The sequence below is a fragment of the Dama dama genome, chromosome 32 (assembly GCF_033118175.1).
Source record: "Dama dama isolate Ldn47 chromosome 32, ASM3311817v1, whole genome shotgun sequence".
Classification (NCBI taxonomy): Eukaryota; Metazoa; Chordata; class Mammalia; order Artiodactyla; family Cervidae; genus Dama; species Dama dama.
The window spans coordinates 8,214,803-8,238,648 of record NC_083712.1 but is presented as its reverse complement, the minus strand read 5'-3'; the positions used below and the strand labels follow the sequence as shown (position 1 = coordinate 8,238,648).

General features: G+C 46.1%; 1 long non-coding RNA gene across 1 annotated transcript in view; it reads left to right on the top strand.

The window, feature by feature from the left end:
• LOC133050334 (uncharacterized) overlaps positions 1 to 20,543 on the top strand; it is a 35,043-nt gene extending 14,500 nt beyond the window's left edge. The window contains exon 4 of the long non-coding RNA XR_009691597.1: positions 20,217 to 20,543. This is a non-coding gene — a long non-coding RNA (uncharacterized LOC133050334). The remainder of the gene's footprint in view (positions 1 to 20,216) is intronic.
• The last annotated feature ends 3,303 nt before the right edge of the window (positions 20,544 to 23,846 follow it).

Here is a 23,846-nt window from a genome sequence, read left to right as displayed (position 1 = left end):
GGCCAAATGTTTTAAGATATATTTATTTATCGCTTTTGACTAAGATCATATCATTTACCTTTGTATATTTTTTCCTTTTTTGCACATTTACTAGATTGAGTATCATTAACATTTAATTTCTGTTTAAAAAATATTGGTTGTATCTACATATATAAAATTCAACAACTTAGGCATTCTTACAACTTAAATTTTCTCACATAAGACTAATACGTTTAAAATATGCCTTTGATAAATAAAATAAAAATTTAAAAAACAAATAAAATGTACCTTTGGTATAACATTTTGGCTTTACCTAATGAAAAATACTCTGTTTCACATTTGGTATATTTTCCACTTCATATACATTTTATCTGTATAATGAGGTTCATAATTCATTCTTTAAATAACAGTTTCTTTTGTGCATTCTATAGATTTTGTGCAAGCATATGCACAAACTTTTACTGCTTCAGAGATTACATTTACTGTTATCTCATTTTAAGTTAAAATTGGAAATTATATAAATACAAATCTTATTACCTAAGTGAGTGAACATTAATAAAAGATTTGACAAATCTGCAAAGATATTAATCATCCATCTTTCAAACTCTGCAATTATTTGTCAGACAAATAGCTGATTCATGTTCAAGCACCTTGTTCTCTCAGTGCCCCCTCCGCCATGTCTTAGGGGCGAGCCCTGAATTGTGCTGCTCTGTTCGTTAACTCTATATTAAAAGTACCTTTGAAAGTACCCTGGAGTCCTATTGTTTAGAACAAAAAGCTTGTACTTCACACTGACTGGGAAGATCATACCTGGCTTATCCACATGATCTCCATTGATTTCAATGTATTCCTTCTTCTCTCTTCTGATCGTAACAAACAGCATTGAAAGAGAAAAAATAATGATAAAACAAAAGCATTTTCTTCTTTTTTTTTTAGGAGTGAGTGTCTTTGTGCTGCAGATAAATTATTCATTTTTCACACCTATTGGGATGAAAAATTTAACTGGGCCCGGAATTTCATTCCTGTGACTTTCAGTGGGTATAGACAGGCCTTACTCATGATCACCGACTACAGTAGTCAGCTGAGACCCTTCCTGCCCCTGACAGCAGACTTCACCCAGGCTGCTTGGAGAAGCTTGGAGGAAAAATCTGCCTTAGTAAAGACTTTCCCCAAATTCTCACCCAGCTAGTCAGTGCTACCTGTCACTCAGCCCTCGAAGTTCTGTGGGACCACATGGGCTGAATGGCCATGTCTTAGTCCATTCTGGCTGCTGTGGTGAGAATGCCCTGACCTGGGTGCCTGTAAGCCACAGGCCTCTATGTTCCTCAGTTCTGGAGGCTGGACATCCAGGATGGAGGCCCTGGCATATTCACTGTCTGGCGAAGCCCCTTCCTGGTTCGCAGACAGCATCTCCTTGCTGTGTCCTCACGTGGGGGAAGGGTTCGGGGCTCTGTGAGGGCTCTGTCATCATGGCACTAATTCCATCATGGGAGTCCCACCCTCATGACCTAGTCACCTCTCAAAGGAAATGGGGGTTAGGTTTAGTAGGCTGAAACAAAAACCAGAAGAATTGCACAACCTTAAATTTGAGAGTTATGTTTTTTGGTGGACAGTCTTGGGACTTCAAGCCTGGGAAACAGCACCTCAGGTAACTGAAAAACTGCTCCAAGGAAGCGAGGATAGAGTCAGAACATATAAGAGTTTTTGCAACAAAAAGCTAGGTAGTGGGAACATCAAAAGGTCACTGTTACTAAAGGAAAACTAAACATGTCAAGGAATTTAGTGCTTTCCATGTATGGGAGGATGCAGGAGTCTGAGCTCACTGACTTCATTCTTCTGACATGACCTCAGCTACCTGGAGCCAATGTCCTGTGCTTTTCATCAGAATGTCCTCAGCTGCACCTCAGCTGGGGTGGCTGCAATGGGTCACTGTAAGAGGGAGGGCATTTATCGTTTCCATACTGAGTTCCCTCAGGACACACCTTCAAGGTGAATGCAGTTGCTGATCACTGCCATACCCTTCATTTACTGACAGGGCAGACAGCACTCTTAGTCCACACTTTGGACACATAGATTTGGGGGTGCAAGCAGCTTCTTTCTTTGAGAAAACTCAAGAATCAGACCTAGAAGTGATTGATCAGAAGCAAAGCCAAGCCACCAAAGGGTTTGACAGTAACTTACACTGTAAAATCTAACTTTTCTGAGGCAGAAAAGAGGCTTTAGAAAGCAAGTTTTGATTTCCTGGTTCACAGCATGATTCGAAAGAATGGAAAGACACAACCTGGGCACTCAGATCCTCCTGTGAGAACACTGGCTTGGAACAGAGAGTTCTGTGATGAGAGAGTACTCAAAAGTCTACCTAGCCTGCCTAGGTGAAAATGTATTCTGAGATGACCCTCTAATACGGAATTGAAAGCAGCTTTCTTTGGTTTCCAAAACCAACAGGATTTGACTAAGGAAGTTATAGAACCAAATAACACAAAAGCAAGCAAAGCGTTTTCCAAGTAACTTTCAGTGTAAAAGCACCTAGGTTTTGGATGCAGAAAAGAGAGCTTTAACTCAAAGCTGGGGTTCAAGGATTACACACAGCATGTTTCTGAAGAACGTGAAGACACAGAAGGGCTGAATGGATCCTTCTGGGAGAATCATTGTCTGAGCAGACAGTTAACTATAATTAACCTTTCTAGGTGGACTTGACCTCTGAGAAGAAGAACTACCAAGGCATGACAAGCAACTTCTTTCTTTCAGAAAGCTCGGGGATTAAAGTAGGAAGTTGTCAATCTGAATAAAACAAAGGCAAATAAAACCAATTAGATTTCTGATTTGGAATGTACAGCTTGAGTCAAAAGCTTGGTTTGCTAGATTTCCACAGAGCATGATTCTGAAGAAGGGAAAGACACAGGGAACTCTGGATTCCTCTCTGGGTACACTGGTTTGAGAAGAGAGTTCTGTGACTTGCTAGTTCTCTACCTATAACTAACCTGGATAGGTGAAAATGTGCTCTGAGATGAGCTCCTAGTGAGGAGTTGCAAGCATCTCTTTCAGTTCAGAAAACTTGAGGATTAGAGTAGGAAGTTGTCAATCTCCAGAAAACCGAAGAGAGGAGTGTTGGAGGATGCTAGTTGCCTGAGGCAGGAAATAGAGCTTGAACCAAAAACTCGGTTTTTGAGGTTTTTTTTTTTTATGTTTTTCATTATATATATATATATATTTTCATTTATTTTTATTAGTTGGAAGCCAACCGTTTCACAACATTGCAGTGGGTTTTATCATACATTGACATGAATCAGCCATGGAGTTACATGTATTCCCCATCCCGATCCCCCCTCCCACCTCCCTCTCCACCCAGTTCCTCTGGGTCTTCCCAGTGCACCAGGCCCGGGTACTTGAGGTTCATGCACATCGTGTTTCCAAATCAGAATGTGAGGACACAAACAGCGCCCACTGGATCCTCCTGGGAGAACACTGCCTTGAGCAGAGTTCTGTGCCTGGTACTTCTCTCACCACAGCTCAGCTCTCACAGACACACTCCCACAGCCTGTTTCCTCATGGGCAGTCCCAGTATGACCTAGGAATGGGTTCACAAGGCTTGGAAATGTCAGGAAACATACTGGCTGTGACTGGAAATTAAGGCCTCTGTGCAAACCTGGAGTTCTCACATCTTAGAATCTAGACTGTGGCTGATTGACAGATGCCTGAAAAACACTCTCTTATTTTGCCTTGCATTCATCAAAGGAAAATAGGTTTCCCAGAATTCTGTTTGCCGAGATTAACACACTACTTGGAAACCTTGCTTGGAGGTTATTTTTAAGTAAAAATTTCCCCTCACTTGTGTTACAGTAGGGAAGGCCCCATACTCACAAAGAAAAGCAAACAAACATCAAAATGTCAATTCCATCAAGTTTTCTCTGTAGGAAGGATCCAGTGAACCTGGATCTGGATCCTAGGTCTGTCTGGAAATTCTTGGATACTGCAGGGAAACATACCGAGTGTGAACTTGGATACTGGACCTTGTTGGCAAAATTAGCATTTTCTCTCTGTTGGCCCTAAAAGGGTGTGGGCTACCAGCTGCCTGATAATCCATCGAACTGATGTTTTCCTGCTTGTGATATCAATAGGTTTGCTCAAACCTTTCCTATTTCTGATGCAAGCAGGCGGCTTGCAACTCCTTGTGGCAAGATCATTTCCATTAGAATGTCAACTAATCTAGGTAACAACAGTATGACAATCAGGACCTTAGACAATTTCCCAATCCTGTTTCCTCAGGGGCAGACCCAATATGAGCTAGGAATGTGTTCACAAGTCTCAGAAAGTGCAGGGAAACATACTGGTGTTGACTCTGGAAATTAGGGCCTCTGTGTAAACCTGGGGTTCTCACATCTTAGAATCTAGACAGTTCCTAGTAGATAGATGCCTGAAAAACACTGTTTTCATGCCTTTCATTCATTGAAGGAACATAGCTTTCCCAGCTTTCTGTGTGCTGAGAGTAACACACTGCTAGAAAATGCTTGCTTGGAGGTCATTTTTCAGTAATAATTTCCTCTGACTATGTTACCATCGGGAAGGCCTCCACACTCACAGAGAAAAGCAAACAAACATCCAAAGTCTGTTCCATCAAGTTTTCACTGTAGGAGAGATCCAGTGATCCTAGCTCTGTCTGGAAAATTCTTGGATACTGCAGGAACACATACTGAGTGTGAACCTGGATACTGGACCTTGTTGGCAAAATTAGCATTTTCTCTCTGTTGGCCCTAAAACCATGTGGCCTAGAAACTGCCTGGAAATCATCTAATTGCTCTTTTCTTACTTGTGACAGCAATATCTGGTCAAACCTTTGGGATTTCTGAAGCAAGCAGGCAACTTGCAGTTCCTTGCCATTGGATCATTTCCAGTGGCAGGGCAACTCATTTGGTAACAACACTAGAAGGCACTCGGCACTCACAGACACACTTCTGCAGCTGTTTCTTCATGGGCAGGCCCAGTATGACCTAGGAATGGGTTCACAAGGCTCAGAAATGTGAGGAAACATACTGGCTGTGACTCTGGAAATTAGGGCCTCTGTGCGAACCTGGAGTTCTCACATCTTAGAATCTAGACAGTTGCTGATAGATGCCTGAAAACACTGGTTTTTTTTGCCTTTCATTCATCGAAGGAACATAGATTTCACAGTATTCTGTTTGCTGAGAGTAACAGCCTGCTTGGAAATTCTTGCTTGAAGGTCATTTCTAAGTACCAATTTCCCCTCCCCTGTGTTCCCATAGGGAAGGCCCCCACACTCACAGAGAAAAGCAAACAAACGTCAAAGCGTCTGTCCCATGAAGTTCTCTGTAGGAGGTATCCAGTGATCCTGTCTGTCTGGAAAATTCTTGGATAGTGCTTGGACACATGCTGAGTGTGAACCTGGATACTGGACCTTGTTGGAAAAATTAGCATTTTCTCTCTGTTGGCCATAGTAGGCTGGGGCTTAGCAGCTGCTTAAAAACAGTCCAATTGCTGTTCTCCCACTCATGACAGCAATATCTTTGGTCAAAACACTGGGATTTCTGAAGCAAGCAGGAGGCTTGCAACTCCTTGCAGAAAGACCATTTCCAGTGGAATGTCAACTAAACTAGATAAAAACAGTTTGGCACTCAGCTCTGTTAGACACACTCCTGCAGCCTGTTTCCTCATGGGTAGTCCCAATATGACTCAGGAATGTGTTCACAAGGCTCAGAAAGTGCAAGGAAATATCCTGGCTGTGACTCTGAGGATTAGGGCCTCTGTGGAAACATGGTGACCTCGCATCTTAGAATCTAGCCTGTTGCTGACATTACATGCCTGAAAACCACTGTATTTATTGCCATTCATTCAGCGAAGGAACATAGGTTTCCCAGCATTCTGTCTGCTGAGAGTAACCCACTACTTAGAAATCTTTGCCTGGAGGTCATTTTTAAATAAAAATATCCCCTCACCTGTGTTACAGTAGGGAAGTCCCCACACTCAAAGGGAAAAGCAAACAAACATCAAAATATCTGTTCCATCAAGTTTTCTCTGTAAGAAGGATCCAGTGATCCTAGGTCAGCCTGGAAAATTCTTGGATACTGCAGGGACACATACTGAGTGTGAACCTGGATACTGGACCTTGTTGCAAAATTAGCATTTTCTCTCTGTTGGCCATAGTAGGCCGGGGCTTAGCAGCTGCTTGAAAATCAGTCCAATTGCTGTTTTCCCACTTATGACAGCAATATCTGTGGTCAAAACCCTGGGATTTCTGAAGCAAGCAGGTGGCTTGCAACTCCTTGCAGCAAGACCATTGCCGGTGGAATGTCAACTAAACTAGATAAAAACAGTATGGTACTCAGCTCTGTCAGACACACTCCTACAGCCTGTTTCCTCATGGGTAGTCCCAGTATGACCTAGGAATGTGTTCACAAGGCTCAGAAATTGCAGGGAAACATCCTGGTTGTGACTCTGGAGATTAGGGCCTCTGTGGAAACGTGGTGTTCTCTCATCTTAGAATCTAGACAGTTGCTGAACAATAGATGCCTGGAAAACAGTCTATTTATTGCCATTCATTCAATGAAGGTACATAGGTTTCCCAGCATTTTGTCTGCTGAGAGTAACCCACTATTTGGAAATTGTCATCCAAAGTGAGGATGAGAGTCAAGCACTAGCGAGGATGAAAATCAGGCCAAAGTGAGGACAGAGTCAAGCCCTAGTGAAGTTCACAGTCAACATGTAGACCAGAATCATTGAGTGAGGATGAGACCCAGGGCACCCTGAGGTCCAGAGTCAGCGTCTAGTGAGGGTGAGTGTCAGGGTACAGTGTGCTTTGCCTCACTGCATAGGACTCTGCTCCTCACAGGACCCTGTGTTGGTTCCTCATTGGAACCTGTGTCTGGTCCACACTGTGCCTCACTCTGACACTCAATATGGCCTGACTGGTCCTCACTGCCTGTTGACACTGTTCATTACTGGGCCCTGATATGGTCTTAAGTATGATCTGACTGTGGTCCACACTATGGATGACTCACCCTCAATAAGGCCTGACCTTCGTGCTCACTTAGGCCCTAGTGAGGATGAGACTCAGACCCTAGTGAGGACCAGAATCAGGACATAGTGGGGACCATATTCAGGCTAGGTGATGTCCAGCATGAGTGTCCATAGAGGACCAGTGTCAGATCCCGGTGAAGCAAAGAGTCAGGCTCTAGTGAGCCAAAGAGTTAGGGAACAGGGAGGACCAGAGTCAAGCCCAGTGAAACAAAAAGTCAGGCCAAGGTGAGGCAAAGTGTCAGGCCATAGAGAGGACCAGAGTCAGGGCCTACAGAGGACCAGATTCAGGATGTAGAAAGGACCAGAGTCAAGCCATAGAGTGGACCAGGAGCAGAGCCCAGTGAGAAAAGAATCTGCCTAGTGAGAACCAGACTCAGGGCCTACTGAGGTGAGACTCATATCCTAGTGAGCATGAGAGTCAGGCCCTACTGAGAACGAGAGTCACACCATAGTGAGGACAAGATTCAGACTGTAATGAGGACGAAAATCAGAGCCCAGTGAGGAGCAGCGTCAGTCTCCAGTGAGGACAAGATTCATGACCCAGCGAGGCAAAGAGTCAGGAGGTGGTGACGCAAAGTGTCAGGCCACAGAGTACAGATTCAGTCCATGGTGAGGATGAGAGTCTAGCGCTACTGAAGACAAGAGCCAGGCCCTATCAGACACGAGGTTCAAGCCCTAGTGATGATGAGGGCCATGCTGTAGTGAGGGCAGAATCAGTCAGTGTGAGGACTGGAATCAGGGCCTAATGAGGTGCAAAGTCAAAGTGAGGCAATGTGCCAGGCCTTAGAGATGACCAAGTCAGGCCATAGAGAAGACCAGAGTGAGGGGCCACTTAGGGCCAGGGTCAGCCATAGTAAGGACCAAATTCATGCTGAGTGAGCAGCAGTGTCAGTGTCCAGTGAGGACAAGGTTTATGACAGAGTGAGGCAAAGAGTCAGGTCGTGTGACACAAAGTCTCAGGCCATGGAGGACAGAGTCAGGCCATAGTGAGGATGAGAGTCAGGCCATGGGGAAATGAGAGTCGGGCCAAACTGACAATGAAAGTCAGGTCCTAGTGAGGATCAGAGTCAAGAGGTAGTGAGGATCAGAATCAGGGCGCAGTGAGGATGAGACTCAGGGCACATTGTGGTCCAGGGTCAGATGCAGTTAGGGCGAGTGGCAGGACATAGGCAAGACAACAGTCAGGCCCTAGTAGGATGAGACTCAGACTGTAATGAGGACCTGAATCAGGGCATAATGAGGGCCATATTAAGGCTGCAGTGATGTTCAGCATCAGGGCCCACTGAGGACTAGTGTCAATTCCCAGTGAGCCAAAGAGTCAGGGCATAGTGAGTCAAAAGTCAGGAAGGACCAAAGTCAGACCCAGTGAAACAAAATGTCAGGCAATGGTGAGGCAAAGAGTCAGGCTGTCAGACCAGAGTCAGACTGTATAGAGGACCAGATTCAGGGTGTAGAAAGGACCAGATTCAAGTCATAGATTGGACCAGGATCAGATCCAGTGAGGAAGAGAATCAGTGCCTAGAGAGGAAGAGAGTTAGAGTGTAGAGGACGAGAATCAGGTCCTTGTGAGCATGACAATCAGGCTCTATTGAAACGAGTCTTGACGTAGTCAGGACCAGAGTTAAGCTGTAGTGAGGACCAAAGTCAGAGCCCAGTGAGGAGCAGTGTCAGTCTCCAGGGAGGATGAGTTTCATGACCCAGTGAAGCAATGAGTCAGAAAGTAGTGACACAAAGTGTCAGACACAAAGAGGACAGTCAGGCCCGGTTGAGGACAAGAGTCAGGACAAATTGAGGAAGAGTGTCAGGTCCTAGTGAGGACCATAATCAGGGCTCAGTGAAAACCTGAGTCAGTGACTAATGAGGACAAGATTCAGGAGGTAGAGAGGACAAGAGACAGAAAAAAATGAAGACAAGAGTCAGGCCCTAGTGAGGACAAAGGTCAAGCAATAGTGAGGACCACAGCCAGGCTGTAGTGAAGACTAGTGTCAGAGCCCAGTGAGGAACAGAATCAGGGCCCAGTGAGGACAAGGGTCAGGTCCCAGCGAGGCAAAGTGTCAGGCTATAGACAGGACTAGATTGAGACCATAATGAGGATGAAAATCAGGCCATGGTGAGGACCAAAGTCAGGTAGTAGTGAAGAACAGAGTGAGGCCATAGAGAGTACTAATGTGAGGACTTGGTGAGGACCAGAGTGATGCCAGAGAGAACCTGAGTGAGGCCAGATTGAGGACTAGCATGAGGACATAGTGAGGATGAAATCAGTCCCTATTGAGGATGAGAGTCAGGCCCTAGTAGACATGACCTTTGGCCCTAGTGATGATGAGAATGATGCTGTGTATGAGGTAGGGTCAGTCTGTATGAGGACCAAAATCAGGGCCTAACAAGGACCAGAGTGAGGCCCAGTGAGGCAATGGATCAGGTCGCAGACAGGTACAGGCTCAGGCCGTAAAGAGTACCAGAGTCAGGCCCCAGTGAGGACCAGAGTCAGGGCCCAGTGAGGACCAGAGTCAGGGCCCAGGGAAGAAAAGTATCAATCTCCAGTGAGGACAAGATTCATGAACCAGTGAGTCAGAGTCAGGTCATAGTGACGCAAAGTGTCAGGTCATAGAGGACACAGTCAGGTCATGGTGAGGATAAGAGTCAGGCCACAGTGAGGACAAGAGTTTGGCCCTACTGAAGATGAGGGTCAGGCCCTAGTGAGGACCAGAGTGAGGCCGTAGAGTGGATCAGAGAGAGGACTTAGTGAGGACCAGAGTGAGGCCAGACTGAGGACTAGAGTGAGGACATAGTGAGGACATATCTGAGGCCATAGTAAGACGAAAGTCAGGCCCTTATAGACAGGAATTTCAGGTCCTAGTGAGGATGAGGATCGTGCTTTAGTGAGGACAGAGTCAGTCTGTAGTGAGGACCAGATCAGGGCCTTGAGAGGCCCAGAATCAGGGTCAATGAGGGCCGGAGTCAGGTCCCTGTGTGGAAAACAGTCAGTCAGTAGTGAGGGAAAGATTTAGGCCTTAGACAGGACAAGAATCAGGATGTATTAAGGATGATAATCAGGGCTATGTGAGGACCTGAGTCAGGCCCAGTGAGGCAAAGGGTCAGGCCATACAGTGGACCAGAGCCAGGTCACAGTGAAGACCAGAGTCAAGCTGTGGAGAGGACCAGTGTCATAGTTCAGTGTGGAACAGAATCAGGGCCGAGTGACAATTGGATTCAGGGCAAGGATGAGGGTCAGGCCCTAGCGAGGAGGAGAGTCATGCCATAGTGAGGACAAGAATCAGACCCTAGTTAGGACCAGAATCAGGGACCAGTGAAGACAGTGTAAGTCTCCAGTGTAAGTCTCCAGTGAGGACAAGAGTTAGATCCTAGAGAGGCAAACAGTTGGCCATAGTGAGGCAAAGTGTCCACCATAGTGGACCTCTGGCTATGATGAAGATAAGAGTCTAGCCATCGTGCAGATGAGAGTTAGACTAGAATGAGGAAGACAGACAAGCCCTCATGAGTACAACAGTCAGGCCAAAGTGAGGATGATAATCAGGCTCAAGTGAGGACCAGAGTCAAACCATAGTCAGGAAAAAAATAAGGGTGCTGTGAGGACCATAGATGGTGTATAGTGAGGACGAGTGTCAGGACACAGAGAGGACGTGAGTCAAGCCCTAGTGAGAAACAGTCAGGCCCTAGAGAGGACCAGAGGCAACGCCCAGGTGACCTGGCTTAGGGCCCAGTGAGAGTCAGCATCAGTGAGGCAAAGATTCAAGCCATTCTTAGGCAAAGAGTCAAGCAGTTGAGAAGACCAGATTCAGGGTGTAGTGAGAACGAGGGTCAGCCCCTAGTGAGGACAAGGGTCAGAGTATCATGATAAACAGTGTCAGGGCCATAGAGAGAGTCAGATTCAGGTACTTGTGAGGAAAAGAGTGAGGATGAGTGAGGACCAGAATCATGTAGTCATGAAAAACAGGTTCATGCCATAATGTGGAACTTGTTCATGCCATAGTGAGGAACTTATTCAGGCCATGGAGAGGAAAGAGTAAAGCTATAGAGGACCAGAGTTAGGCTATACTGAGGACCAGAGGCAGGCTCTGCAAAGGAAAAGTTTAAGGGCCCATTAAGGACCCAAGTCAGGGCCCACCGAGGGCCCACTGTGTCAAAGATTCAGGCTGTAGAGAGGAAGAAACAGAGTTTGGCCATAGGGAGGACCAATTCAGGCTGTAGACAGGAACAGATTCAGTTGTAGACAGACCTAGAGTCAGGTCATAGAGTGGGCCAGATATAAGCCATAGAATGGACGAATATCAGAGCCCAGTGAGGAACAAACTCTGGGCCAAGTGAGGACCAGATTCAGGACATAGTAAGGATAAGAGTCAGGCTCTAGTAAGCACAAGAGTCAGATCCTAGTCAGGACCAGATTCATGCTGTACTAGGACCAGAGTCAGGCTGTAGTGAGGACCAGGATCAGGGCCCAGTGAGGAAATGTGTCAATCTCCAGAGAGGAAAAGAGTCAGGCCCCAGTGAGGCAAAGTGTCAGGCTGTCATGAGGCAAAGGGTCAAGACATATTGGACATAGGCCATAGTGAGGATGAGAGTCAGGCTGAAGTGAAGATGAGAAGCAGGCCAAAGAGAGGATGAGAGTCAGGTCCTGGTGAGCACCAGAGTCAAGCCCTCATGAGTACCAGACTCAGCCCATTGAGAACCAGATTCAGCAGGCCGTGTCAACTATAGTTGGCCTCTAGCAAGGTCTAGAATCAATGCTTAGTGAGGGATTTTTATAGGCTTCATGATGAAAGGGTCAGGCCCCACTGAGCCAAAGTGTCAGGCCCTAGGGAAGAAAAAACTCAAGCCATAGTAGGCAAAGAGACAGTCAATTAGGAGGCAAAGAGACAGGCCATAGAGAGGATCAGAGTCAGGCTCTAGTGAGATAAGTATAGGCTTTCGTGAGGACCAGAATAGGGCCATAGTAAGGACCAGACTCAGGGCCTAGTGAGGACGCAGGTCAGGACCCAGTGAGGATCCAACTCAGGGCCCAGTGAGGAAAGTGTCAGGCCATATGAGTGAATGAAATGGGCCATAGAGAGGAACAGAATCAGGCCATTGGGAGAATTAGAATTAGCTCATTGTGAGGCAAAGAGTCAAACTATAGAGAGGACGAGAGGCAGGGCTCATTAAGCAATAGAGTCAGGCCCGGCCCAGTGTGGCAACGTATCAGGCCTTAGTGAGGCAAAGAGTCAAGCAGTTGAAAGGACCAGACTCAGGCCATAGAGAAGACCAGATTAAAGCCTTAAAGAGACCAGTTTCAGGGCCAAGTGAGGAACAGACTCAGGGCACAGTGAGGAACACAGTGAGGGCTTACAGAGGATGAAAGACAGGTCCTAGTGAGCACGAGTACAGGCTCTATTGAGGATGAGAGTCATGACAAAATGAGGACTAGAATCAGTCCATAGGGAGGACCATAATCTGGGACAAGTGAGGAACATTGTCAGCTCCAGTGAGGACAAGAGGCAGATCCCAGTGAATCAATGAGTCAGGCCATAGTGAGGCAAAGTGTCGGGCCATAGAGGACATTGTCAGCCAAAGTGAGGATGAGAGTTAGCCCCTGTAAAGATCAAAGTCAAGATGTACTGAGTACCATAATCAGGGCCCAGTGAGGACCAGACTTGGGACGCATTGAGGTCCAGAGTCAGAAGTTAGTGAGGACGAGTGTCAGGAGGTAGAGAAGACGAGAGTCATGCCCTAGTGAGAAGGAGACTCACACCCTGGTGAGGACCAGAATCAGGGCATAGTGAGGACCACATTCAGGCTGTAGAATGTCCAGAGTCAGGGCCCACTGAGGATCAGTGTCAGGTCCCACTGAGCAAACAGGCAGGCCATAATTAGCCAAAGATTAGGGCTCAGTGAGTACAAGGAAGCAAAATACCAGGCTGTAGTGAAGCAAGGAATCAGGCCATAGACAGGACAAGAGTAGGCCATAGAAAGGACCAGATTCAGGATGTAGAAAGGACCAGAGTCAAGCCATAGAAAGGACCAGGATCAGAGCCCATTGAGGAAGAGAATCAGTAGCTAGTGAGGTCCAGAGTCTGGGCATACTGAGGACAAGATTCAGGACCTAGTGAGCATGAAAATCAGGCCTTCTTAATATAGAGGATGAGAGTCATGCTGTAGTGAAGGTCAAAATCAGAGTCCAGTGAGGAAAAATGTTAGCTCCACACAGAACAAGTTTCATGGCCCAGTGAGACAAAGAACCAGGCCATAGGGAGGCAAAGTGTCAGGCCAGAGAGGAGAGTCAGGCCGTGGTGAGGATGGGAGTCAGGCCAAAGTGAGGAAGAGTCAGTCCCTAGTGAGGAACAGAGTCAGGAACCAGTTAGGACCAGATTCAGGGCACAGTGAAAACCTGAGTCAGTGTCTAATGAGGATGAGTGTCAGAACATACAGAGGACCTGTGTCAGCACTTAATGAAGACGAGAATCAGGCCCTAGTTATGACCAAGGACAGGCAATAGTGGGGACCAGAGTCTGGCCATAGTGAAGACTAGTGTCAGAGCCCAGTGAGGAACAGACCCAGGGCACAATGAGGACCAGAGTCAGTCCCCAGAGAGGCAAAGTGTCAGTTCATTTTGAGGCAAACCATCAGAATGTAGAGATGACTAGATTGAGGCCATAATGAGGACCTGAGTCAGGCCTTAGTGAGTGAGGCTGTAGAGAGGAACAGAGTAAGGACTTAGGGAGGACCACAGTGATACCATCGTGAGCACCCCAGTGATGCCAGAGTGAGGACTCAAGTGAGGATGTAGTGAGGACATGTGTGAGACCATAGTGAGGAAGAAAGTCGGGCCTTAGTGAGGACCAGAGTTAAACCCTAGTAGACCCAAGCTTCAGGCCCTAGTGATTATGAGAATCTTGCTGTTAGAGGATAGAGTTAGTATGAGTGAGGAGCAAAATCACGGCCTAATGAGGACCAGAGTCTGGCCCAGTGAGATAATGTGTTGAGGTGTACAGAGGACCATGGTCAGGCCCGAGAGAGGACCAGAGTGAGGCCCTAGTGATGACCAGAGTCAAGCCATAGTGAGGACCACCGTCAGGATGCAGTGAAGAACAGACTAGGGCACAGTGAGGACCAGAGTCACAGCATAGTGAGAACAGGAATCAAGGGCCAGTGAAGAAGTTTCAGGCTCCAGAGAGCACAAGATTCATGCCCCATTGAGGCAAAGAGTCAGGTCGTAATGAGACAAAGTGTCCAGACATAGAGGACAGAGTCAGTGGTCAGTCAGTCAGTTCAGTCACTCAGTCGTGTCTGACTCTTTGCGACCCCATGAACCGCAGTACACCAGGCCTCCCTGTCCATCACCAACTCCCAGGGTCCACCCAAACCTATGTCCATTGAGTCGGTGATGCCATCCAGCCATCTCATCCTCTGTCGTCCCCTTCTCCTCCTGCCCTCAATCTTTCCCAACATCAGGGTCTTTACAAGTGAGTCAGCTCTTTGCATCAGGTGGCCAAAGTATTGGCGTTTCAACTTCAACATCAGTCCTTCTGATGAACACCCAGGACTGATCTCCTTTAGGATGGACTGGTAGGAGTCAGTGGTAGTGATGACAAAAACCAGGTCCTAGTGAGGACAAGAGTCAGGGCCCAGCGAGGACAGAATCAGGGCCCATTGAGGACCAGAGTCAGGATGTAGTAGGGACAAGGGTCAGGTCCTAGTGAGCATGAGAGTCAGGCCCTAGTGATGACAAGAGTCATGCCATAGTGAGGACCAGATTCAAGCCGTGTTGAGGATCAGAGTCAGGCAATAGTGTGGACCAACTCAGTGCCCAGTAAAGAACTGACTCAGGGCCCACAGCTGACTCTTCCCAGGGAGCAGAATCAGGCCTAGTGAGGCAAAGCATCAGTTGGTAGTGAGACAAAGATTCAGGGTGTAAAGAGCACCTGAGTCAGGCCATAGAGAGGACAAGTCAGGCCACAGAGAGGACCAGAGTCAGGCCATAGAGAGGACCAGAGTCAGGACATTTCAAGAACTAGAGTCAGGTCATCGTGAGGCAAACAGTCAAGCCATAGAGAGGACCAGAGTCAGGGCCCACCGAGGGCCAGAGTTAGGCCCATTGTGGCAAAGTGTCAGGCTGTAGTGAGGCAGAGAGTCAAGCAGTTGAGAGGATCAGACTCAGGCCATAGTCAGGTTCAGAGTCAGGCCATTTTGAGGACCAGAGTAAAGCCTTAAAGAGACCAGAATCAGGGCCTAGTGAAGACCAAACTCAGTGCATAGTGAGGACAAGAGTCAGTGTGTAGTGAAGACAACAGTCAGGTCACAGTGAGAAGTGGTGTCAGGACATCCTAAGAAGCAGTGTCAGGTAATTGAGAGAAAAGAATAACAATGTAGTGAGCACAAAAGTGAGACTTTAGTGAGGATCACAGTGAGGGCATAATGAGGAGCAGAGTGAGTCCATAGTGCAGACAAGATGGATGTAATGAGGATGCTAGTGAGGCTGAAGTGAGGACAAGAGTCAGGCCTAAGTAAGCATGAATGTCAGGCCCTACTGAGGATGAGAGTCATGCCATAGTGTTGACCAGACTCAGGCCATGGTCAGGGCCGTAATCAGGGCCCAGTGATGAACACCTCAGCATGCAGTGAGGACCAGAGTCAGCCTGTATTGAGGATCAGAGTCAAGCCATAGTGTGGACCAGAGTCAGGTCCCAGTGAGGCAAAGAATCAAACCATTGTGAGGCAAGAGTCACACTGTAGAGAGGACCAGATTCAGGCTGTAGTGAGAACCAGGGTCAGCATGTAGTGAGGACAAGGGTCAGTGTATCATGAGAAACAGTGCCAGGGCATAGTGAAAACCAGACTCAGGATCTTCTGAGGAAGATGTTAGGATGTAATGAGGACCAGAGCCATGCCATATTGATGCCATAGTGAGGCAATTAGTCAGACCATTGAGAGGAAAGCTGTAGAGAGGACCAGTGTCAGCCCAGGTTAGACGACCAGAGCCAGGCTCCATAAAGCACCAGACCTTAGGCTTAGAGATGACCAGACATTGGGCCCAGTGAGGACCCAACTCAGGGCCCATTGAGACAATGTCTCACGCTGTAGTGAGGCAAAGATTCAGGCCATAGAGACGAACAAATGAGGCCATAGAGAGGACTAGAGTCAGACCAAAATGAGGACCAGAGTTTGGCCATATTGAGGGCCAGATACCAGCTGTAAACAGGACGAGATTCAGCCATAGAGAGGACCAGACTCAGAGCACAGTGAGAACCAAGGTCGTGGTCAGTGTGGTTTTTTTAAAATTCTTTTTCTTTTTTTCATTTATTTTTATTAATTGGAGGCTAATTACTTTACAATATTGTAGTGGTTTTTGCCATACATTGACATGAATTAGCCATGGATTTACATGTGTTCCCCATCCCGATCCTCTGTCCCACCTCCCTCCCCATCCCATCCCTCTGGGTCTTCCCAGTGCACCAGCCCTGAGCACTTGTGTCATGCATTAAACCTGGGCTGGCGATCTGTTTCACACTTGATAGTATACTTGTTTCAATGCTGTTCTCTCAGATCATCCCACACTCGCCTTCTCCCACAGAGTCCAAAAGTCTGTTCTATACATCTGTGTCTCTTTTTCTGTTTTGCATATAGGGTTATCATTACCATCTTTTTAAATTCCATATATATGCGTTAGTATACTGTATTGGTCTTTATCTTTCTGGCTTACTTCACTCTGTATAATGGACTCCAGTTTCATCCATCTCATTAGAACTGATTCAAATGTATTCCTTTTAATGGCTGAGTAATATTCCATAGTGTATATGTACCATAGCTTCCTTATCCATTCATCTGCTGATGGGCATCTAGGTTGCTTCCTTGTCCTGGCTATTATAACCAGTGCTTTGATGAACATTGGGATGCATGTGTCTCTTTCAGATCTGGTTTCCTCAGCGTGTATGCCCAGAAGTGGGATTGCTGGGTCATATGGCAGTTCTATTTCCAGTTTTTTAAGGAATCTCCACACTGTTCTCCATAGTGGCTGTACTAGTTTGCATTCCCACCAACAGTGTAAGAGAGTTCCCTTTTCTCCACACCCTCTCCAGCATTTATTGCTTGTAGACTTTTGGATAGCAGCCATCCTGACTGGTGTGTAATGGTACCTCATTGTAGTTTTGATTTGCATTTCTCTGATAATGAGTGATGTTGAGCATCTTTTCATGTGTTTGTTAGCCATCTGTATGTCTTCTTTGGAGAAATGTCTGTTTAGTTCTTTGGCCCATTTTTTGATTGGGTCATTTATTTTACTGGAATTGAGTTGCAGGAGTTGCTTGTATATTTTTGAGATTAATTCTTTGTCTGTTGCTTCATTTGCTATTATTTTCTCCCATTCTGAGGGCTGTCTTTTCATCTTGCTTACAGTTTCCTTTGTTGTGCAAAAGCTTTTAAGTTCAATTAGGTCCCATTTGTTTATTTTTGCTTTTATTTCCAATATTCTGGGAGGTGGGTCATAGAGGATCTTGCTGTGATTTATGTTGGAGAGTGTTTTGCCTATGTTCTCCTCTAGGAGTTTTATAGTTTCTGGTCTTACATTTAGATCTTTAATCCATTTTGAGTTTGTTTTTGTGTATGGTGTTAGATAGTGTTCTAGTTTCATTCTTTTACAAGTGGTTGACCAGTTTTCCAAGCACCACTTGTTGAAGAGGTTGTCTTTTTTCCATTGTATATCCTTGCCTCCTATGTCAAAGATAAGGTGTCCATAGGTTCGTGGATTTATCTCTGGACTTTCTATTCTGTTCCATTGATCTGTATTTCTGTCTTTGTGCCAGTACCATACTGTCTTGATGACTGTGGCTTTGTAGTAGAGTCTGAAGTCAGGCAGGTTGATTCCTCCATTCCATTCTTCTTTCTCAAGATTGCTTTGGCTATTCGAGGTTTTTTAGTATTTCCATACAAACTGTGAAATTATCTGTTCTAGTTCTGTGAAAAATACCGTTGGTAGCTTGATAGGGATTGAATTGAATCTATAGATTGCTTTGGGTAGTATACTCATTTTCACAATATTGATTCTTCCAATCCATGAACACGGTATGTTTCTCCATCTATTTGTGTCCTCTTTGATTTCTTTCATCAGTGTTTTATAGTTTTCTATGTATAGGTCTTTTGTTTCTTTAGGTAGATATACTCCTAAGTATTTTATTCTTTTTTTGCAATGGTGAATGGTATTGTTTCCTTAATTTCTCTTTCTGTTTTCTCATTGTTAGTGTATAGGAATGCAAGGGATTTCTGTGTGTTCATTTTATATCCTGCAACTTTACTATATTCGTTGATTAGCTCTAGTAATTTTCTGGTAGAGTCTTTAGGGTTCTCTATGTAGAGGATCATGTCATCTGCAAATTTTCTGTTTCCTGGTTAGGGAAGCTTGCGTCGGTGTTCTGGTGGCTGGAGCTGGAGTTCTTCTCTCTGGAGTGCAATGGAGTGTCCAGTAGTGAGTTTTGAAATGGGCCTATGGGTTTGGTGTGACTTTGGGCAGCCTGTATATTGACACTCAGGGCTATGTTCCTGTGTTGCTGGAGATTTTACATGATATGTTTTGCTCTGGAACTTATTGGCTCTTGGGTGGTGGTTGGTTTCGGTGTAGGTATGGAGGCTTTTGGCTGATCTCTTATTAATTAATGTTCCCTGTAGTCAGGAGTTCTCTTGTGTTCTCAGGTTTTGGGCTTAAGCCTCTTGCCTCTGGATTTCAGTCTTATTCTTCCAGTAGCCTCAAGACTTCTCCATCCATACAGCACTGATAATAAAACTTCTAGGTTAATGGGGAGAAGATTCCCCACAGTGAGGGACACCCAGAGAGGTTCACAGAGTTACATGAAGAAGAGGAGAGTGAGGAAGGAGATAGTGGTGAGCAGGAGGAGAAAAGGGGGGACTCAAGAGGAGAGAGAAAGATCTACATAGTACTCTGTTCCCTAAGTGTTCTCTGTAGCCCAGAACACCCACAGAGATTCACAGAATTTGGCTGAGAAGAGAAGGGGGAGGGAGTAAATAGAGGTGATCTGGGGGAGAAAAAGGAGAGTCAAAAGGGGGAGTGAGTAATCAAACCAGTAATCACACTCCTGAGTAAAAATGGGTACTGAATATTGGATTGTTAAATGTCCAAAATTGATATCTAATACTGGAAAACAAAGATTAAAAATCTAGAGTAGAGGTTAGACTCTTAAAAATACAATATTAAAAAAACCAAAAACACAAAAAATTTAAGAAATATATATAAGAAGTTCACTTTAAAAATAGGGTCCTTTTTCTTTTTTGCAAGGTTATAGTGGGTTATAAAAATGAAAATTAAGGGTAATGGAGGAGTAATAGAGGACTTTATTATTTTTTTAATTTTTTAATTAGTTGGAGGCTAATTACTTCACAGCATTTCAGTGGGTTTTGTCATACATTGATATGAATCAGCCATAGAGTTACACGTATTCCCCATCCCAATCCCCCCTCCCACCTCCCTCTCCACCTGATTCCTCTGGGTCTTCCCAGTGCACCAGGCCCGAGCACTTGTCTCATTCATCCCACCTGGGCTGGTGATCTGTTTCACCATAGATAATATACATGCTGTTCTTTCGAAACATCCCACCCTCACCTTCTCCCACAGAGTTCAAAAGTCCGTTCTGTACTTCTGTGTCTCTTTTTCTGTTTTGCATATAGGGTTGTCGTTACCATCTTTTAAAATTCCATATATATGTTAGTATGCTGTAATGTTCTTTATCTTTCTGGCTTACTTCACTCTGTATAATGGGCTCCAGTTTCATCCATCTCATTAGGACTGATTCATATGAACTCTTTTTAACGGCTGAGTAATATTCCATGGTGTATATGTACCACAACTTCCTTATCCATTCATCTGCTGATGGGCATCTAGGTTGCTTCCTTGTCCTGGCTATTATAACCAGTGCTTTGATGAACATTGGGATGCATGTGTCTCTTTCAGATCTGGTTTCCTCAGCGTGTATGCCCAGAAGTGGGATTGCTAGGTCATATGGCAGTTCTATTTCCAGTTTTTTAAGGAATCTCCACACTGTTCTCCATAGTGGCTGTACTAGTTTGCATTCCCACCAACAGTGTAAGAGAGTTCCCTTTTCTCCACACCCTCTCCAGCATTTATTGCTTGTAGACTGTTGGATAGCAGCCATCCTGACTAGTGTGTAATGGTACCTCATTGTGGTTTTGATTTGTATTTTTCACAGAACTAGAACAAATAATTTCACAATTTGTATGGAAATACAAAAAACCTCGAATAGCAAAAATAATCTTGAGAAAGAAGAATGGAACTGGAGGAATCAACCTGCCTGACTTCAGACTCTACTACAAAGCCACAGTCATCAAGACAGTATGGTACTGGCACAAAGGCAGAAATACAGATCAATGGAACAGAATAGAAAGCCCAGAGATAAATCCACGAACCTATGGACACCTTATCTTTGACATAGGAGGCAAGGATATACAATGGGAAAAAGACAACCTCTTCAACAAGTGGTGCTGGGAAAACTGGTCAACCACTTGTAAAAGAATGAAACTAGAGGACTTTTAAAAAAGAAAAGAAAGAGAAAAAAATGTTTTTCATTAAAAAACAATAGTAAAAATATATCTAGGAATTTCTCTGGAGCTGTTTTGGGCAGTGTGGGTTCAGTTCAGTTTCAGATAGCTCCTTGTTCCAGTTTACACTTCTCGCTATCTATTGTCCCCTTCCAGTGTAGTTGGTGTTAACTACAGGGATTTTAATCTGTTGCACCTGTCACTTCTAAAGCGGTTCCCTTTGTTTATTTGGTTTCTGTTTGCAGGTCTCTTCAGTGTCTAATTTCCACCCTGACACAAGTGGGCAGAGGTGGTCTCTTGTTTAGGTTTGCTTGTTCAGTTGTGCTGTGGGGAGGGAGGGGCAATGCAGACAAATGTTACTGGCGTGTGTGGGGAGCACTCACAGTGTTCCAGCCACACTGGGTTTGCCCCCACTCACGGTGTGTGTGCTTTCCCCATGTCCACTACTCAGGCTCCAGGTTGCTCTACAGGGAGCAGGCCCTGAGTTGCGTGCACTTCCCAGGCCTAAGTCGCTCAGGTTCAGGTTTTTGGGTACTCCACAAAGGCACAGGCTCAGTTGGGCCTGAGTTTTGTGCCTTCCCCTCGCCCGAGCAGCTCAGACAACCAGGAGCTTAACGAGTGCACTCTCCCTGGGTGCAGTGCGCCTTATCCCCTCCGCGGTCCCAGCCTGTTCCGGGCGCGCCGGTCCGATGCGCCTTGTGTCTCTTCTGGGGAGCTTATTTCTGGCTGCGACCCTCCCAGCAGATGTCAACCATCCAGAATCTCAGGAAGTCTTTGGTTAGAGACTGGAGCCCTGTTGGCAGTTTGGTAGGGGATGCCGTCTCTGATGCCGAGTTTGCCCCTTTCCCCTCCCCTCTGCCTCCTGCCTCCAGCAGGGCATGGGCCGGTCTGCAGCCAACTAGCTCTTCCTCTGGTATTCTCTCAGTCCTTTGTTCTGAGAAAGGGCTGGTAGTGCCTTAGTTTAGTGCTTTTCTCAGGTTAATTCTCTCTCTCTCTCTCTCTCACTATCCCACAGTTTAAGTTGCTATCTCACGTTAGCTCCCTCAGATTGCCCTCAGGGCTTTCAGGCCCAGCCCTTATCCTAAGCAATGTCACCTGCTCCTCTCTGTTCAGCCCCCACTTGCTGGTGGCGGGTGCGAGCGTCTGGGGTACTTTTCTGCTGGGAGTTGCTTTTAGGCATATAATCTGTGGGTTTTATTTATTTTTCCTCCCAGTTAGGTTGCCGTCTGAGATTCAAAAACTTCCCCCAGACCCACCAGTGAGAGGGTTTCCTGATGTTTGGAAACTTCCTCTATTAAGACTCCTTTCCTGGGATGGATCTCCATCCCTAACTCTTTTGTCTCTCTCTCTCTCTCTCTTTTTTTTTTTAACTACTTAATATATTGCTTTTATTTTAACATAATTAATGTAAATGATAATATCTAACAACCATGTGTTCATACATGTCTCTCTTTTTATCTTTTATATTTTGTCCTACCTAGTTTTGAAGACAATGGGCTGCTTTTCTGGGTGCCTGATGTGCTCTGCTAGGGATCAGAAGTTATTTTGTGGAGTTTGCTCAGTGTTCAAATGATCTTTCAATGAATTTGTGGGGGAGAAAGTGGTCTCCCCATCCTATTCCTCTGCCATCTTCTTGGTCAGTGTGTTTTGAGGAGAAGAGTCAGTAATAGAGAGGAAAAGAGTGAGGAAAAAGTGAGACCAGAGTTCATTCATAGTAAAGACCAGAATGAGAAAATATTGAGGACAGAGTGAGGCTGTTCAGAGATGAGAGTCAGGCCCACTGAGGACAGAGTCAGAACATAGTGAGGACAGAGTCAGGCCCTGGTGAGGACATGAGTCAGGGCCTAGTGAGGACACGAGTCAGAACCCAGTGAGGACAGAGTCAGGCCCCAGTGAGGACAGAGTCCGGTTCTAGTGAGGACAGAGTCAGGGCCTAGTGAGGACAGAGTCAGGGCCTAGTGAGGATAGAGTCAGGGCCTAGTGAGGACAGAATCAGGGCCTAGTGAGGACAGAGTCAGGGCCTAGTGAAGACAGAGGCACCAGTGAGGACAGAGTCAGGCCCCAGGGAGGACAGAGTCAGGCCCCAGTGAGGACAGAGTCAGGCCCCAGTGAGGACAGAGTCAGGGCCTAGTGAGGACTAGAGTCAGGCCCCAGTGAGGACGAGAGTCATGCCTCAGTGAGGACAGAGTCAGGCCCAGTGAATCAATGTGTGAGGCAAATCAAGCAAAGAAAAAGCCCATAAAGAGGAAAGGAGTCAGTCCATAGCGAGAACCAGAGTCAAGCTGTGTAGAGGACCAGTGTCAGGGCCCAGTGAGGAACTGATTCAAGGCCAATTGCAACCATTCAGGACATAATGAGGACAAGAACCAGGTCCTAGTGAGGAGGAGAATCATGCCATGGTGAGGACAAAAGTCAGGTCCTAGTGTGGACCATTGTCTGTCTCCAGTGAGGGCAAGAGTCAGGTCCTAGTGAGGCAAAGAGTGAGGTCATGGTGAGGCAAAATGTCAGGCCTTTGTGAGGACAGGAGTCTGGTGGTGGTGAGGATGAGAGTCAGGCTAAAGTCAGGCAGAGAGACAAGCCTTAGTGAGGATGAGAGCCAGGCCAAAGACAGACAATAGTCAGGCCCAGGTGAGGAATAGAGTCAAGCAGTAGTCAAGACAAATATCAGGGTGCAGTGAGGACCACAGACAGTGTATAGTGAGGACAAGTGTCAGGACGTAGAGAGGACCAGAGTCAGGTCACAGTGAGGTGAAGAATAACCATTGTGAGGCTAACAGTCAGGCTGTAGAGAGGACCAGATTCAGGCTATAGTGAGAACCAGGGTCAGCCCGTAGTGAGGACAAGAGTCAGGGTATTGTGAAAAACAGTGTCAGGGCATAGAGAGAATCAGATTGAGGTACTTGTGAGGAAAAGAGTTAGGATGAGTGAGGGCCAGAGACTTGCTGTAGCGAAGACCAGGCTCATGCCATGGTGCAAAACTTAGTCTGGCCCTGAGAGAAATGAGTAAAGTTGTAGAGAGGACCAGAGCCACGCCATATTGAGGACCAGAGCCAGGCTCTGGAAAAGACCAGAGTAAGGGCCCAGTGGGGACCCAAGTCAGGGCCCACTGAGGCAAAGCATCAGACCGTAGTGAGTCAAAGTTTCAGGCTGTAGATAGGAACAGAGTCAGGCTGTACTGAGGACCAGAGTTTGGCCATAGTGAGGACTGATTCAGGCTCTAGACAGGACCAGATTCAGTCCATAGAGAGGTTCAGAGTCAAGCCATAGAGAGGAACACACTC